Source organism: Wyeomyia smithii, chromosome 3, assembly GCF_029784165.1.
Source record: "Wyeomyia smithii strain HCP4-BCI-WySm-NY-G18 chromosome 3, ASM2978416v1, whole genome shotgun sequence".
Taxonomy (NCBI): domain Eukaryota; kingdom Metazoa; phylum Arthropoda; class Insecta; order Diptera; family Culicidae; genus Wyeomyia; species Wyeomyia smithii.
Genome location: NC_073696.1, coordinates 55,481,365 through 55,498,420, shown reverse-complemented (window position 1 = coordinate 55,498,420; position 17,056 = coordinate 55,481,365). Strand labels below are relative to the sequence as shown.

At 38.1% G+C, this 17,056-nt stretch overlaps 1 protein-coding gene across 6 annotated transcripts in view; it reads left to right on the top strand.

The window, feature by feature from the left end:
• The window catches only part of LOC129729740 (uncharacterized), a 199,268-nt gene that overhangs the window by 115,181 nt on the left and 67,031 nt on the right, over positions 1–17,056 (top strand). For 5 of the 6 annotated variants that reach the window (XM_055688541.1, XM_055688539.1, XM_055688538.1 and 2 more), the window contains one exon: positions 15,708–15,980. The exons of the other annotated variant lie outside the window; for it this stretch is intronic. The gene's annotated coding sequence lies outside the window, so the exon portion shown is untranslated. The remainder of the gene's footprint in view (positions 1–15,707; positions 15,981–17,056) is intronic. 6 annotated transcript variants of the gene reach the window in all.

The window sequence follows — 17,056 nt, the reverse complement described above, 5'->3', positions numbered from 1 at the left end:
ATAAATTGAAATTTTGCGAAACTAAAAAATACCGTTTACACCTTGTGATATTTTTTTGAGCTTAATTTTGTAATGTTTTTAAAAGTTTTATGGATTTATAATATTATAAAATTTATTTATAATTTTATGAATTTTTATTAGAATCATATTACATTATTAGAATATGATGATTCTTCAAAATGTTAAAACTCTCCTCTTCAAAAATCATATCAAAAGTTATGAATAATTATGATTATATTATGAAAATTATGATTATAATACAAGTCATTACAAAGTCCTATTGCAATCAACGTATGTAGGTCAATATCGGTGGTTTTTCTGACTAGGGTTGAGTCCTGAACGCTCAATGTTTTTTGTATAATCGCGCAGTCGCTTATTCAACGACACGAATTCGCACGAAATTATATGGTAGCAAAACGTCATCATTGTTTAGTAGATCATAGTAATACTTAAAGCAGAAATTTATACAGTTCATTTAGATTAAATTGTCCATTGATACCCCATTCTCATGTAACCAATCTTGTACTAGTTATTGCGCCAGCAAATCTGTCTCCCATGGATGATAGGAGAATCTTGATAGTGCCCTGTTCGTCATTGTATTCACGCAACGTAATCGCACTTTTGATTTTCGCTACTAACTTCACCGCTTAGTCTCCAGAGGTTAAAGTACTTTACAATCGTCTCGTTTACTTGCGTATGCGCGTTTGCCGGCAATACAAACTCGTGTTTAGTTGCTGCAAAACATGCACCGAACATCCTGTAACCAATGGCGGTGAAAAAAAGAAGTAATCGAGTAGTATATCAACAACGTCATGAAACACGAGGAAATGGGCGAGTTTTTTGATAGCAGGAAAAAGTAAAAAAACAAGCCACGCGAACCGCAGACGCTGTGCAAACTGAAGCAATAAACATATCAAAGTTTGATAATTAGACATCAAACTGAAAGTTAAATACTTGCAAATTGAATTGAAGATTTTTCTCACTGGCCCCCGCGGTAAATCAGGCTGAGCGATTACACGCCCTGATCGGATGACTGATGGGAGAGTGTGGAAATGCCGGAGAAGCACGGTTTCTCCACATTTTTATTCATTCGGAAGCTGTGGAAAACTTTCCTTGCCATGCCACGAATAGCGCCGTCACCCTTCTAGACGGATGCACGAATGATTTCCAAAAGCTTTGCACGGTGGGCGGTATAACCTCCCAAAAAGCAAAACGAAAATTGCTTCACTCTGCAATTTTATTTATGCCTGGAAGCTTGTTGGACTTTTATTGTCCGCCTGATGAGGGTTTACGGAGGCTGCCAAATATGACTGTTCTGGTCAATTTTCTGAACGCCTGCACCCGCTATCAAGCAACCAAGATAAAAGTTATAATGATGTGTTGATGCTGTGACGTGTGCAGCGCCACCACCCATCCACCACCCCTCATGTTACCGCAGCAGTAGTGGAAAAGTTTTCATTTTCTGCTACCATTGCCGCCGCAGGTGCCGACAGATAGTGAAATTATTTCTGTGGCTCGTCGGAGCCAGCGGCAGACTAGTAACATGAAGATTCATCCCATACTTTATTGCAATGCATTTTGCCTATCTGTTTGCGATTGTTATTGCTGCTAGCAGTCTTATGTGCGCGCGTACATGAATAATAATGCGAACACTTTTCGGCTGAGAAAATAGCGATCGCAACGATAGCGAAAATTGTTGGCGAGCGTACGTACAGGGAGGAAAAAAGAAAGAGGTGAAGCTTTTCTTGAAACAACTAAAGTGTATAACCTACCAAGTAGATTTTTGCACCCGAACTCAGGTTGTGGGTTGCGTCAAAAAAATAAGCATTATTATTTAACCAATGTAATCAGATCGTACGAACCTGATTTACTTTGATTGTGTAAATTTATTTTATTTGGAAGGATAATCGAATTGAAAATTTTTCGAACTTTTGTTTGACTACGTAACATCTTGCGTAATTTTATAATTTCCACCAAATATGCTTCTGACAATGAGGTGACCTGGTTTTGATTATAATATAATTAAATACTTCTAAAAACTTGTTTATCGCATCACTATATTATAAAAACACATATTATTCAAAGAGTCAGGAAATAAATCACTGGTCATTTCATCGCAAGTCACTGCAATTTCCTAACTGATTCAAAGAGATATAAAAATAATATAGTAAGTAAACCCAGATACGGGGCAAATGATTTTGCTCTGCTCCTCCTGAACCGGTCTCGATGCAGATGCAGAGCAGTATTGAGGAAATTTAATATAAACATGCAATCACTGTCACAATTTACCCACTTCCGACCGGAGTCAACCGACTCGTTTATCGGCCGTTTTTTTTCAATGTCACCTACTGCACATACGTGTGCATTCCGAATGAGGTGCCGTGTGCAAGGTTGGCACCACCATCTGGGTTTGTGCAACGGAAAAGAAAAAGCAACTGCGTACACAAAAAAGCGAGGACAGAGACAGCCACAGAGTGGCGATGAGTTCCTCCTGTGTCCGGTCATTAAATTATGATATTGCGACTGTGCATTAATGCTGCTTACTTTACCTGGTATATCTATTTATACTCTAAGGGACTAGTGTTTATTTTGGTGAATAGTGAACCTTATATCTTGAAGGAAATTGAAATTCTTGAATCCAAAAAGAAGTTTCTGGGCCAATGAAGTTATAAAGTTAAATTACCCTATCATATTTGGAGAAATGAACTTAAACATCGGCAACAAAAGCAGGTGAACTCGTGCAGGTATATGCAGTTGATTTGGCCGCTCGCTGAGCATGGCAGTTACAGTCGAATAACCGTTGCGCTTGTCGTTTGCTATTACAGTACAGATCCTCCAGCCAGACTGTGAATCGGAAGGAGAAACAGAAATGGGTCGATTCAATTTTATTTAAGTCCTATCGTTCTCAGAAGGCAACTGGGGATTTGCAACAGTCAGTAGAGTGTAAACTAGTTTCTTTGAACACTTGCCAAGCGGAAGTGCATTGTAGAAATATATGAAGCTCACACAGCAAAAGGTTTCAATGGATTCTCTTAGATACAAATTTTTTTGGATGTATGTTATATAGGGGAATCTTTGTATAACATTATTTACATTGAATTTATAGTTCTACAAAAAAAAATCACCAATATCAATGATCTACTACAGGCTCTTTGCAGTGCAGGGTCCCTAGATATCTCTTCTATTTTATTACCGAATTGTTTCCTTTTTTGGCTAACCATGTATGTAAACTCACATTTTCCCAAACATTCTAAGCTCGATAGAATGAATATGATAGTGTTGATCCAACGATTTATATTCGCGATAAAAAAATACTTGATACAATTATAAACGATTTCACCAATACAACTGGTTTCCATTCTACTCTCGAACTTCCTTATGTTTTGTTCTTTTATTGCCAATAAAAATCGTAGGTTCTGTTGTTAACATGCCTTATGTCAATGCCGTCCGGATCTGTCCTGGAAACTCCTAAATTGCCGCCCATCCCCGGCCGAAAGAGGCCATCTAAAAAGGCGTACATCAACAGCCAAGCAAAAAATATTTTGCTCTAGTAATTTCATTGCTGCGATTCTCCATCTTCGGCATTGAATTCAAAACATATTTTTTTCTTTTTCGTGTTACAACTATTGGATCGATTAAAAGCTGTCTTCAAGGAGGAATACTTTCACCCTTATTGTGGTCCTTAGTAGTAGACGAACTCCTCAAAATGCTAGTTGAACTCGGAAATGAGGTTTGTTTGATCAAATAGATCGGCCACTACCACATCTTAAGGCTATCGGGCTCGGATATAATAGTTTGTGGAAAGTTGGTGACACGATATCTCATCGATTGCTAATTCCATTCAATGTGACTTTAAAATAATGTAGACTAGAAAATGTAAACCCTTCTCAAACTGTCTTAGTAGCTTTTCACTAAAATTTAAAAGATAAATTTGAAACAATTAAGTTCAGATTTTATTTTCCGAAGGAGTCAAATACTCCCTATGAAGGCCTAAACTTAATGAGGTAGCCGCCCAAGTGCAGCTAGGAAAACTGCAGAGGCTTGCTTGTGTATCAAAAACCACACCATCAGCTGCTTCGAATGCTCTCCTTGATTTGCTGAAAGTGTCTTGTCAAACAAGCCATATAACAAGGTTTTAGATGGTGATCTAGCAGGACACTTGAGGATCCTCAAAGATTTTAAGCTAAACTCAGGAAGACAAACTATGACGTTCCCTTCAAAGTGGTTTAATCGAGCCGCTATGTGTGAAAATCTGGAAAGCCATGTTTGAGTCCAAGTTTCTGTGCTTTTTTTTTTCGAGAATACTGGTGCAGGTGTGTGTTGACCCTTGAATCAGTGAAGTTATTCTAATAGGACATTATCCAACGGTCTTTAAAGCAGAATTTTATGCTATTATTGAATGCGTGGATATCTGTTTGAAGAGGAAATAAAGATTTGCAAAAATCTGCATTTTTTTCGGATAGTCAAGCAGCGCTCAATGCGCTTGAATCTTTTACATGTGAATCCAAGCTAGTGTAGAAATGCATTCTTTCATTAAGACAATTGGCTAGCAGGAACGAAGTAACTCTATACTAGGTACCTGGCCATCGTGGTATTGATGGAAACGATAAAGCCGACAGTCTAGCAAGAGAAGGTTCAGCATCATATGTTGTTGGTCCGAAACCATTTTATGGAGTTTTAGAGTATACTTTGAGGACTGAAATAAAAACCTGGGAAATGTCCATGGTAGAGTTAAACTGGAATGACACGTCTAAGTGTAGACAAGCAGAAAAACAAAACAAGTGCAATCTTGGCAAAAATGATCTTCGGGTAATTACAGGTCTGTTGACTGATCACTACCCAAGCAGGTATCATCTATATAAAATGAGAAAAACTTATTCAGCAGAATGCCGTGTTTGCCGATTAGAAACTGAAACTGGTGAACATTAACTCTGTCACGATGCTCCCACAAACCATTATTATAAAAAATGCACCAAAGAATCTGAGTACACTAAGGTCGCTTTTTTACGCGGGTTTTTTTTACGCGGATTCCGGAATTTGCGCGGATTCCGGAATTTACGCGGATTCCGGAATTTACGCGGTATTTTTTTTACGCGGATTTCAGTTCCTCTTCACTCGGATTGCAGAATTAAAGCAGGTTTTTTTACGCGGATTCCGGAATTTACGCGGTTTTTTTTACGCGGCACGTATCCCCCGCGTAAAAAGCGACTTTAGTGTACACAATTCGATTCGTTATGACGTCCAGAATCTCTGATTAGAATTTCAAAATCATCGTACGGTACATCTCATTACTCACGCCCTCAATGTCGTATAGTACAAAAAAGTGATATAAAAACGACAAAATACTTGTTGTAAAGCACGTTTTTTAACCACCATTTTATGAAATAAATTCAAAAATCGTTTATACACATTCCAAGTATTATATTTCAAGACATTAACAATTGGTGAAAAGATTTATTTGAAAATCCTACAGTGCACAGTGGTCTAAATTCGAAAAACCGTGATCGCTTTAGATTTGACTGTAAAAAATTGATTTGTAGTTTGTGTCGAAGCACCATAGAACTATTTCTTGCTCCCAAAAACCTTAAAATGCCGAATTTGGTTCCGTTTGCTTGATTAGTTTCTTCTAGAAGAGGAGGGGGGTGGGTACGATCCCCCGCAAAAAATATTTCTTGCTTCCGTAAAGCACCACACGCCTAATTTGGTTTTATTGGTTTGATCTCCAGTTTTACAGAAATTTGAGTTTCATTTGTTTGGGAGCCCTTCCTTTCCGGAGAGGGTTCCTAAAGTTACATAATTTGTATATTTGACCTTTTGGTATATGCAATGATTTTCTTGCATACTTTTTCAACTATTTTTAAATTAGAGTTAGAGTTCATTAAGCAAACAGTATGTGAAGTAAGGAAAGCGAAAAATAAGCCATCTGGAAATATGATACAGATTTGGAAAAATATACCGCATCCCGACGGGACTTGAACCCGCAATCTCCCTGTCTCCGGCATGGTGTTTTGACCAATTAAACTACGGGGGACGGTGGTACTGTTCCACAATCTATATCGTATCACATTCCGCTGCCGACTTATTCTATTGCTCATCCCTAACTACACACACTGCTGTGCAAGCGTTATAAATTAGTTAGACTGAAAGGAATGTCTCATCACACACAGAAGAGTCAGCTGATGCTGATAACTCTTATAGACCTGTGTGATCGAGACCAAAGTCAGTCTGCGTCGTGCTTGCAAGTGCGACACAACTACGGAAGGTGCTCCGTACGGCTAAATTTTTCGTTAACGGGTAAATTGTTTTAGCATAGTCATATAAAATTGATATATTTGTTATGGCAATTAAAAAAAATTGCCAATGAAAAAAATTTGCCTTGACCAAATTGTACCGGCCAAAAAGAAGACGCGTTGGCGTCATACACAAATTACGCAACGATTTCAAACCTCCTCCCCCTGTATAACAATAAGTAACATTCAATAAAACTCTCCCCTTCCCGAAATTATGTAACACTAAACAACCTGCCCCCTCCCGGCAAACTTCGTCCCGCCTATTTTAGTGTTTAATTTAATAATTTAAAATATTTCAAATTCATTGATTCCTTGCGATTTGTTTATATCGTTTGAAATGATTGGTTTTATCGAAATGACAACATCTTCGACTTTTGGCTTTTGTACATCACCTCTATTCCGGGAATATATTGAATGCATTTCACTTTTTTTCGTTGTTTTCCAGAAACTGAAAGTGGTCATCAAATGGTGGAATTCAAAATGGTGTCCAGGGTCAATGCTTGGCTTCTATATATCATTTCGATTACGGAAATATCCATATGTAGTAGTATTCGGTTATTTTCGGCTCTTTCCCAGAAGTTGCCATTTTACAATTAAAACTGGTGTCTGAGGTCAATTTATAGCTCCTTGTATCATTCTGGATCCGGTGATACACATATTGGGTGGTATTTGGTTACTTCAGGCTATTTTTCAGAAACCGTTGGATTTAAAAATGGCATTTGGCGACAATTTCTGACCCCTGAGCGTCATTCTTGTTAAAGAAACACTCATATTGGGTGGTATTTGGTTATTTTCGGCTGTTTTTCAGACACCGGAAGTCGCCATCTTACAATTCAAAATGTTGTCTGAGGTCGATTTGTGGGCTCTGGACACTCATGCATCACTGCATCATAACAATTCCGGAAATACCCATATTGGGTGGTATTTGGTCATCTGCCGCTGTTTTTCTAAAACCGGAAGTTGCCATCTTGGATTTCAAAATGGCATTTGGAGACAATTTCTGGCCCTTGTGCGTCATTTTGGTTAAAGAAACACCCATATTGGGTGTTATTTGGTCATTTTCGGCTGTTTCCAGACACCGGAAGTCGCCATCTTACAATTCAAAATGTTGTCTGAGGTCGATTTGTGGCTTCAGTGCATCATAACAATTCCGGAAATACCCATATTGGGTGGTATTTGGTCATTTGCTGCTGTTTTTCAGAAACCGGAAGTCGCCATCTTAGATTTCGAAATGGTATTTGGAGACATGCCAGAAGAAGAAAGGGTGTCGAAACATTATGGACATGTTTATTACACCTAAAAACATTCACATGCCAAATTTGGTTATATTAGCTTGAAAATTGAGTTTCATTTGTATGGGAACCATCCCTTATAGAAGAGGGAGGGGTGTCAAACCATTATGGATATATTTGTTAACCCTAAAAACATTCACATACCAAATTTGGTTGTATTTGGTTGATTGGTTCTCGAGCTGTGCGAAATTCGTGTTTCATTTGTATGGCACCCCTCCGTTGTAGAAGAGGGAGGGGTGTCAAACCATTATGGATATATTTGTTACCCCTAAAAACAACCACCTACCAAATTTATTTATATTTACTTGGTTAGTTCTCGAGATGTGCAGAAATTTGTGTTTCATTTGTGTGGAACCCCTTCCTTCCAGAAAAGGGAGTGGTGTCGAACCAATATGGACATATTTTTTACTTCTTAAAACATCCACATGCCAAATTTGGTTCCATTTGCTTGGTTAGTTTTTGAGATGTGCAGAAATTTGTGTTTTGGTTGTATGGGACCCCTCCCTTCCAGAAGAGGGAGGGGTCTCAAACTATCATAGGAACCTTTTTCGGCCCCTAAAACCTCTACATACAAATTTTCACGTCAATCGGTTCGGTAGTTTCCGAGCCTCTATGGATCAGACAGACAGACAGACAGACCGGACTGCATTTTAATAGGTATAGACTAGCTGACCCGGCAAACTTCGTCTCGCGCATGTTTTTGTTTATTTATTGAATTTTAAGCATTCTGTATTGATTCCATATACAGGGGGTAGACAAAATGATTGAGACTGGCAAAATTTTGTAAATTTTTGAATAGCCAGAACTTCGCGAAAAATGAACCAATTTTGATGAAACCGGTTTCATTTTACTGGAAAACTATTCTTGTTTCCATTGATTATTAGGGAATTCAATGGGACCAACGGCCACCGGAAATAATCCGGATTTTAGGAGTGATGTCAAAATTTGCATTCTTGCAACGCTTAGAACTTCTTATGAAATTTGGTTTCTTTTAGGTTTATAAGTTTCCGATAAATTAAAATTCATTCCGAGTTCATTGGTACCAAGAGGTTGAAAATCTGTCGAAGAACCATCGAGATATTAATTAATAAAATATGGGTGTTGTTTTTGGCTGTTTTTTCCTTTGTTGTGTACAATTTTCCTTGTGCACCTTAGCAGAACTCAATGAAACTTTGTGGGTGTGTAAGCCTTAGTAAAAGAAGCAACTTTGCAAACATTTTTTTTGAAAATTTATCTGGACTAACATTTGAAAAGGTTTGAAGTATTTAAACTTCTTTCTTATGAATCAACATATCTAAATAATGACGAGAGATATAGAATGATTGTCAATGAATAACTTCTAGAAAATTATCTGAACTTTTATTTAAAAATACTAAAAATTTATATTTCAGATCATACACTGAAAAAATAAAAATTTGAAAAAACAAAAACTGATTTTAGAAATATTGGTTGTTTGAGATTTTTTTCAAAATTAAGGTTTTCAGATAGACAATTCAGTTGCCTAAAACTCTTCAGAACAAACCACAGTGCAAACTCTTAAAGAAAAAAAGTTTTTCTAACAAAAACTTTTTCGTGTACTATGTACCCAACAGCAAAAAAACTGCAAAAAACATACTTAATTTATTCATATCTCGATGGTTTCTCGACAGATTTCAACCTTTGGGTACCAATGAGCTCGGAATGAATGCTAGTTTATTGAAAACATATCAACCTAAAGAAACAAGATGTCAGAAAAAGTTCTAAGAGTTGCAAAAATGCACATTTTTACAAACACTCCTAAAATCCCAAATATTTCCGGTGTCTGTTGGTCCCGTCGAATTACCTAGTAATTTTTGGAAACTAGAATAGTTTTCCAGTAAAATGAAACCGATTTCATCTAGATTGGTTCATTTTTCGTGAAGAAGTGAATACCGGAACTCGCCATCTTTGATTTCAAAATGACATGTGGAGTCAATTTCTGGCCTTTGAGCTTTATTCTGGTTTCAAAAATACTGACATTGGTAGGTATTCAACCTCTTTGGCTGTTTTCCAAAAACTGGAAGTTTCCATTTTAAATTAAAAAATGGCGTCAGGGGCGATTTTTGGTTTCTATGCTTTTAAGGCACTTTTCTGGAAACACCCGTTCAAATATCTATTTATTTTGTATGGGAGCCCCTCCCTTCCCTATCAGAGTAGGGAGGGGTGTTTGACCAGCATAGAAATATTTCTTGCTCCCAAAAACCTTCACACTGCAAGTTGGCTCTATTTGCTTGATTAGCTTAGTAGGTATGTTGAAATTTGTGTTTTATTTGCATGAAGCCCTCTCTCCCAGAAGAGGTAGGGGTGTCGAACCACCATAAATTTATTTCTTGTTTTCAAAAACCTCCACATGCCAAATTTGGTTCCTGTTGCTTGATTAATTCTCAAGTTATGCAGAAATTTGTATGTATCACCTCTTTTCTAGAGAAGGGACCGACAACCCGAACCAACATAAAAATATTTTTTTGCTCCCATGAACCTATACATGCCAAATTAGAATCCATTTGCTTGAATAATTCTCGACTAAGAAAGTTGTAAGGACCCCAGAACGTTGTAAGGACCCCCCTACGCCAGAGTAGGGAAGGGTGTCAGAAACACTAACCTTTACATGCCAAATTTGGTAATATTTGCTTGATTAGTTCCGGAGTTGTGCAGGAATTCGCGTTCGATTTGTATGAAAGCCTTTTTTCAAAGAAGAGGGAGGGGTTTCGATCTACTAGAAAAACAATTTTGCTCCCGTAAAGCACCACACACCTAATTTGGTTTCATTTGCTTAATCTCGAGTTATACAGAACTTTGGATTTCATTTGTATAGAAGCCCTCCCTTCCAGAGCAGAGAAGAGTGTGAAACTACCACAGATTTCACGTCGATTGGTTCTGTCTTTTTCAAGTCCATTTGGATCAAACAGACCGACAGAACTCCATTTTTAAATGTTTAGAAGATAGAAGATCACAGTTACGTAACTGTATCTTCTATTCCCGCTCCCCATATGTAATAATAAGTTACGCAATCTCAACCCCCGCCCCCTTCCCTTCATTCGTTACCTAATTTGTGTAAGACGCCACTAACTGCGGGTTTGTTTTTTCCTAACGTTTCGGCCTGCTTCATTCAGTCATTCATCACTTGCCACCAGTGTGATTTTTCTACTCACGATCGTTAACCTGAAAAAATCCTATAGCAAATTCTTTTAGCTGAGTAGTAAAAAAAATCATATTTTCAAATTAAATCTTGCGTCAGCAGAATAATGCGCCAACTGTTTAAATTGGCGTTAGGTATATGAATTCACTCCTATGCCATGCCAATTGGCTGGCATTACCAACTAATGATTATATACTTAAGCTACTTATGCTCAGCTTGCATGAAATGCCATGCTAATTATTATGTCGCAAATTTGGAGCACATGCTCACTCTCGGATGACATTTTGGTGTTTGAGGGCACGGCCGGATTCAGGTTTATGTGGGATTGGGAGCCAAGTAATAAGGGAGATGGGAGAATGTTTTTTATTTTCCCTTGTCAAAATTTTAATAAAGGATTATGAGTAAATCTATACCAAATGATTAGAAAATACAGAAAAAAATATCCGACCATATTTTAATCAAATTATATTTTAAATCTGTATTTTGTTTAGTAAACTGAATATTTTCCATGGGTGATTTTTTTTCCAGGCTCTAGAAGCAAAGGAAAGCAAAGCCTTGGTGCTGCATTCCGATTCGTAACTTGACCTTCTGTTTTTTATACACAAACTTCGCAGCCAACTGTTAAGTGTACAGGACAATTGCGGGGCTGGCGATACGATCCTACTAACACTAACAGTCACTCCCGAGCTGAAACTCGAACCTACGACGACTGACTTGTTAGGCCAGCATCGTACCTCGAGACCAGCTGGGAGATCAGGCTCTAGAACGGTTTTTTTTAAACGGCGTATGCATTTTGACCTCCAGCTGGTCTCTAGGTACGATGCTGGCCTACAAAGCTAGTCGTCGTAGGTCCGAATTTCGGCTCGGGAGGGACTGTTAGCGTCAGTACGATCGTAGCGATGCTCCACAGTTGCCCTGTACATTAAACAGTTGGCTGCGAAGTCTATGTATAATAAACAGAAGGTCGAGTTTCGAATCGGAATGTAGCACAAAAGCTTGCTTTTAATAACCAATGTAATTTAGTATAAATACCTAGCTCAAGTAGTGTTTTCGTAATCAGACATGATAATCTAGTACAAGCCGTAATGAGAGATTGTTGATAAGTACGCCGTTCTGTTTTTTTTTTGAATCAGAAACTTTCTTAGTCTTATCCAAACTAATCTTAAAATAAATGCGAGAGTTGAATCTTCTGTGTCAATTTTTCCACCTGAAAAAAAAACTAAGAAATTACACAAGGAAAAATGCGTCATAACGTCACACCACGAAAATGAGAGAATGGTGTAATTTGAAAAAAAAAAGGCAGGGCAATTTACGACATACTATAAAATATTATAGTTGAAATCTCAATAAAATGGATAAAACGAATGCTATAATTTCAGTGAAAGTGCCATTCGCGGTCTGAGCACGACACAATTATGCGATAAGAGAAAGAATGTTGATTGCATCATACAGCCTTTTTGAAAGATATTACATATAATTGTAAAATGTTAAAAATCGAACAGGAATTTTTGAGTTACATCGTTAGCAGATGCTCCTCTTAAGAACATCTGTCCGATTACACAAACGCCTGCTTGGATACCATTGCGATTGCAGTATTTCATGTAAAAGTTCTAGACAAATTCCAAAATCTTGCAACTTTGAAAATGCTGTATCTCTGGAACGCCACATTTTGTTTTTTGCTGATAAGTGATTCCTATGTAAAATCGTCGGCTAAACACATTGTCCTGGTCAAAATAAAAAATTAGGAGGGTGTTTCGAGGATATGGAAAATATGGTTTTAAATCTATAAAAATGCAATGTTGACAACACTGCAGAAAAAAATCGACTACGTAGTTCCATTTTGCATCTAAAACCCTTCAAAATGATATGTTAATATCACCTGTAGCTCTTCAGGGTCCCGAGATATTCGCAAATTTTGAAAGGTGTTTTACTAAATTCGTAAAAACTTGGGGCAGTCCTATCGGTACAACACTTTGTAAAGTTGTCTATTTTTTTTTAATTACCAAATACTGGAATGTATTTCAGTGTTTTTTTTTTTCATCTGAATCAAAATATATTTTCTATTACTAACTTCTTCAATATGAGAATTAAGATGTTTTTTGGGAGATTTATATCAAAAATAATATTTTTTATGTGTTTTTATTAGCTAATGACAAAATCCAATTAATGGCAGATGTGCAATTTTTGCTTCGATATCTCAGCATTTCATAAAATGCTACTGTTATTAGTATTTATTTTACATTAAATTCTATGTTTTTGTTTTCATGAATATATCAAACTTTTCATTCATGTTTAGCGTTTCGAAATTCACATGAATTTACACACATTACATTGCTGTTCCCGAATGTATTGATTCTTATTTTATTCTTTTTTTCTCAATGAACCAAATGCTATCATTAAAACTGCATTGAAGCATTCAGAGTACAGGTTTTAAATGCCTTTCCAACCGCGATGGAAACACTTTCAATTTCGACTGAATCGAAAATAAATCTGGCGATGATTTAACACTTACCAGCTGCCATAGCAACTAAATCTGTGCGCTGCATTGATACCTTCATCAGTTTCGACTCGTCATCACACTCGCAACTACCGCTTCGAATGCTTTCAAATCGAACCGTAATGGCGCTTCTTAATGGCATCCGAATTTAAAAGCAGGTATTATCGGTTCGGCGCTATGTTGCTCTGCAAGATGCTGTGCGTACATTGACATGCAGTTGAACAACCGTCCAACTGCAACCAGACAGGTGCCGTAGATGAGATGATGATGCTTGTCCATTTAATGTCTTCTCCGTTTTTTATTGTTTTCAATAAAACATCACACCTTTTGTGCTCCGATTCAAGCAAATTTACCGCTTGCAAATTGATTATTCACGGCACCACACACATCGTTCGAGACCTGCCCATCGGTGGCGCTTATGACCATTTAATTTGACCGTCGCCGCCATATACATGCATATGTACATAACTACTTGTGCTGTGTCTACATACCCACTCAAAGTACCCAATTTGTGTGCTAAATAGCTATTAGCTTTCGATTTTTCTCATTAAATTATGGGAGGTATAATTTTCACTCTCGTTAAAAGCAAAATTGTGGCTACAGGCGCAGCGAAGTGGGTGTCGATGGGTCTCACACGAAAGCAGCTGGTGGTGAGATGGCATGATTTGGAAATTTCAACATGCGCCTGCACCGAGAGAATATCAAAGCTGCGCTGAAATTCGTTTGAAGCGCTACATATTTGCATGCCTGATCGGCAGCAATATAATTAAATTTTTGTCAACATTACGTGTCTCGATGTGTTTTAAATTCAACATACCGGAACGAAAATGTCCAGCTGGCTAGGTGACTAAAAATGTTTAATTTAATCCAACTTTGTTCGCAATAGTGAGAAAAGTTTACCGTGCGAATTTCACGCTTGAAATAAAAAAAACTATAGTATTCCCGAGAGAATAAATCGGGTAAAATTTAATTTTTCCATGGTTACATTGCGGCACTATTTAAACGGCTTCGGGGAGCAGCACAGCAATGAACTGAATGCACAAGCAAATACACGCTCTCGAAACTATGACACTAGTCTAGTGGCGCTGGTCTGCCGGTTGTTCTTTATTCATTTCCGGCGCAAATTTCCCTGCGGGAGAAAAAAAAGCTGCACCCAACCTTGATTATATCGGATGCAATTGTTACGCTTCACTAACTTCTTCAAATGTGTGTGTTTTTTTCTTTTTCTTTTGTTCCATTCTGCCGGGTAACTTTCGAGATACCGCTCGTTCTTACGACAAAGTTTTACCGTGTGGAAAAAAATCGGCATCAAACACGTGCTAACGATAGATGCATGCACATTGCAGCCAAAGCATCGCGAGCAGAACCAGGAAAATTTCTGCAAGATCAACGAAGCGGAATCAAGTAGCACGCGTCAAATGGGCGAACTAATTGACCTTCCCATGGGGTGAAATCCGGTGAAAATGGCAAAAGCAGTGTTCGACCGACCGGATTCAAATAGTTACTGACTTCGGCTTTCGATGTGATACAAGTGCACTTTTTGTTAGAATCGTGTACCTATTGGAGGTTAGAAATTTTATTTGCGGGGACAATTCACAGAACAAAGGTTGTTTTTTTTTTATATTAATATAAACATCTTATGGAGTATAAAAATCATTTGAAAATCATCACTCTAGTAAAAAATCAAACTTTCCCGTTTTTTTGTGTAATAAGGATGCTTTGGATGAAACTGTGAGCATAAAGAGAACTTCGAATGCACCAAAGAACCTAAGATGAATTCGAAAGGACATCACTATCAGTAAAATAACAACAGTTCTAAAACTTCAAACAAAGCTCAACTCGGAGCTCTGTTTCCCGAAGCAAACAGACCAACCCAAGGTCTTTTGTTGACCCGCCCAGGCGGATATATTACAACTGCGCTGGTGGTATTGCAGGGTTTCGCAGGAAATATCTCGGTTGACAAATAATACCCTGGAAGACATTTTCAAAGAAGGTTTTTCTTTCTGCTCCGACAACTTTTACCGTCCAAGTAGCAAATAGCGTATTATCCAGCTTTGTCGTCTCCTATGACCACCGCGGAGTGGCGGCTGTGCAATGACGCGAGCAAGTGTATTTCGTATATACCTACAAGTCAACAAAAAAGCGACCACTTCTAAACAGATTTCGGTTGAAAGCAGTGCCATTGCTAAGGGTTTTTTTTGTTCTTCTCTTCTCACCCACCACCACCTGTAATCATCTGAAATCTGAAGTCTACTTATTCGCTTGAAGTTGCACAGGTGAAAGATTCCGTTAGGACACGGTTCGTTTCCTTCCCTTCTAGAACACGAAACAAAGTAGAATACTCGGTGAACAATAAATCACTACACTTTGCATTGTACTCGTTGTTATGGTTATGTGCGAAAGATGTATACCTTTTTAGCATAGCGCACTTCTTATCGCTATTTTTTTGTTTGCTTTGTTTTCGGTTACAGGTGAGAGCGTCAGCAACGTTAAGACAACGATCGATGCCCGCTTGCATGACGGCAGACGCGAAGAAAAACGTCAGTCTATATGTAAAGCAGTAGTATCATCATGCCGGATTGTTTCTGCGGGCAAGTTAGTTAGCTAAAATAATACAATAAACTGTACCTGCCTCTTGCCTCGGTGAAAAACTGTGCTGGGAAATTAACGGATTTCGCCCGGCTTTGGCGTAATATTCGCAACGGACAAACTAAGAGAACAATTCATCGGGAAAAGCGGTAAATGTGAGTATTTATTAAACTTATGTTTAATTAAAATTGCTTCAAATTTTCGTTGCTTGAAACAATGTGTCTATAGAAATATTTTTTTCGATTAGCGCACGAATTCAGCGATAAAATTTATTAATTTTATCGCAGTTACTGAACACACTTTTCGCACTAATCAACGGTGAAGAAAGCAAAACACCCAGGTTTGTTTTGCCTGACAGAGATTATCTGGCCTTTAGTGGCAAAGCAGCGGCAATATCGAGCTTTCCTTCGGCAGCAGATAGGAAACTGCGAAGCCATCGCAAAGATAAATGGCGATCTATTTCCGCGGGGACAAGTTTTCTGGCGTGCCATTCATCATATTATTATATTCCGGTAGCCACGGCTACAGTCCACGTCGCCCGAGCTTACTTAGTGGGGCGAGTTATAAATTACCTCCAGCTGGTGGAGTTATGCCTTAACCATTCGAAGTGGGCCTGGTCTGGGGGCGATATTTATCCTCTCTCGCTGCTCGCGATGGGGAGCAGCATCGAATTCAAAATGTCACGTTTAGTTATGGATTTTAGGTGCGAGGGAGTAGAAGTATCCTGCAGTGTTATTTGATGGCTGCTTGTAGTGGCAATCATTACCATCAATGGTGTCAATTAACCTACAGCATGATAAGGTTGGCAATATTCTTTCATCTCGCTGAATGTATACAAATATTGTGACAGAAACTTTTAATCTCACAGGTAACAACCGACTAGAAAGGTCAACTCGGTTGTATTCAAGCATAGTTTCGTCAAAGCCGATCGCGAAATGAGTAGGTTGAATTTGTATACAACATTTGGTTCGGAAGCAAAGGTTACATGTTGTGTGTTTCGGTAGCCTAACCTACCAGGGCAGTGAATATTGCTAAAGGGTCAAAACACGTGGTTAATCGGATTGTTCCGATTAGCTTTGAAGAAAACTGTATATTGCTTCCCTTGTGCCGAATAAACAAACTAAGGTCTCCTAGATTCCAACTGTACACCGCCGGCTCAATCAGTAATATTTCTCAATCTTCCGCCGTGATAAAGCGTATTGTTCTGAAAGGAGCTGTGAAATTGATTGGT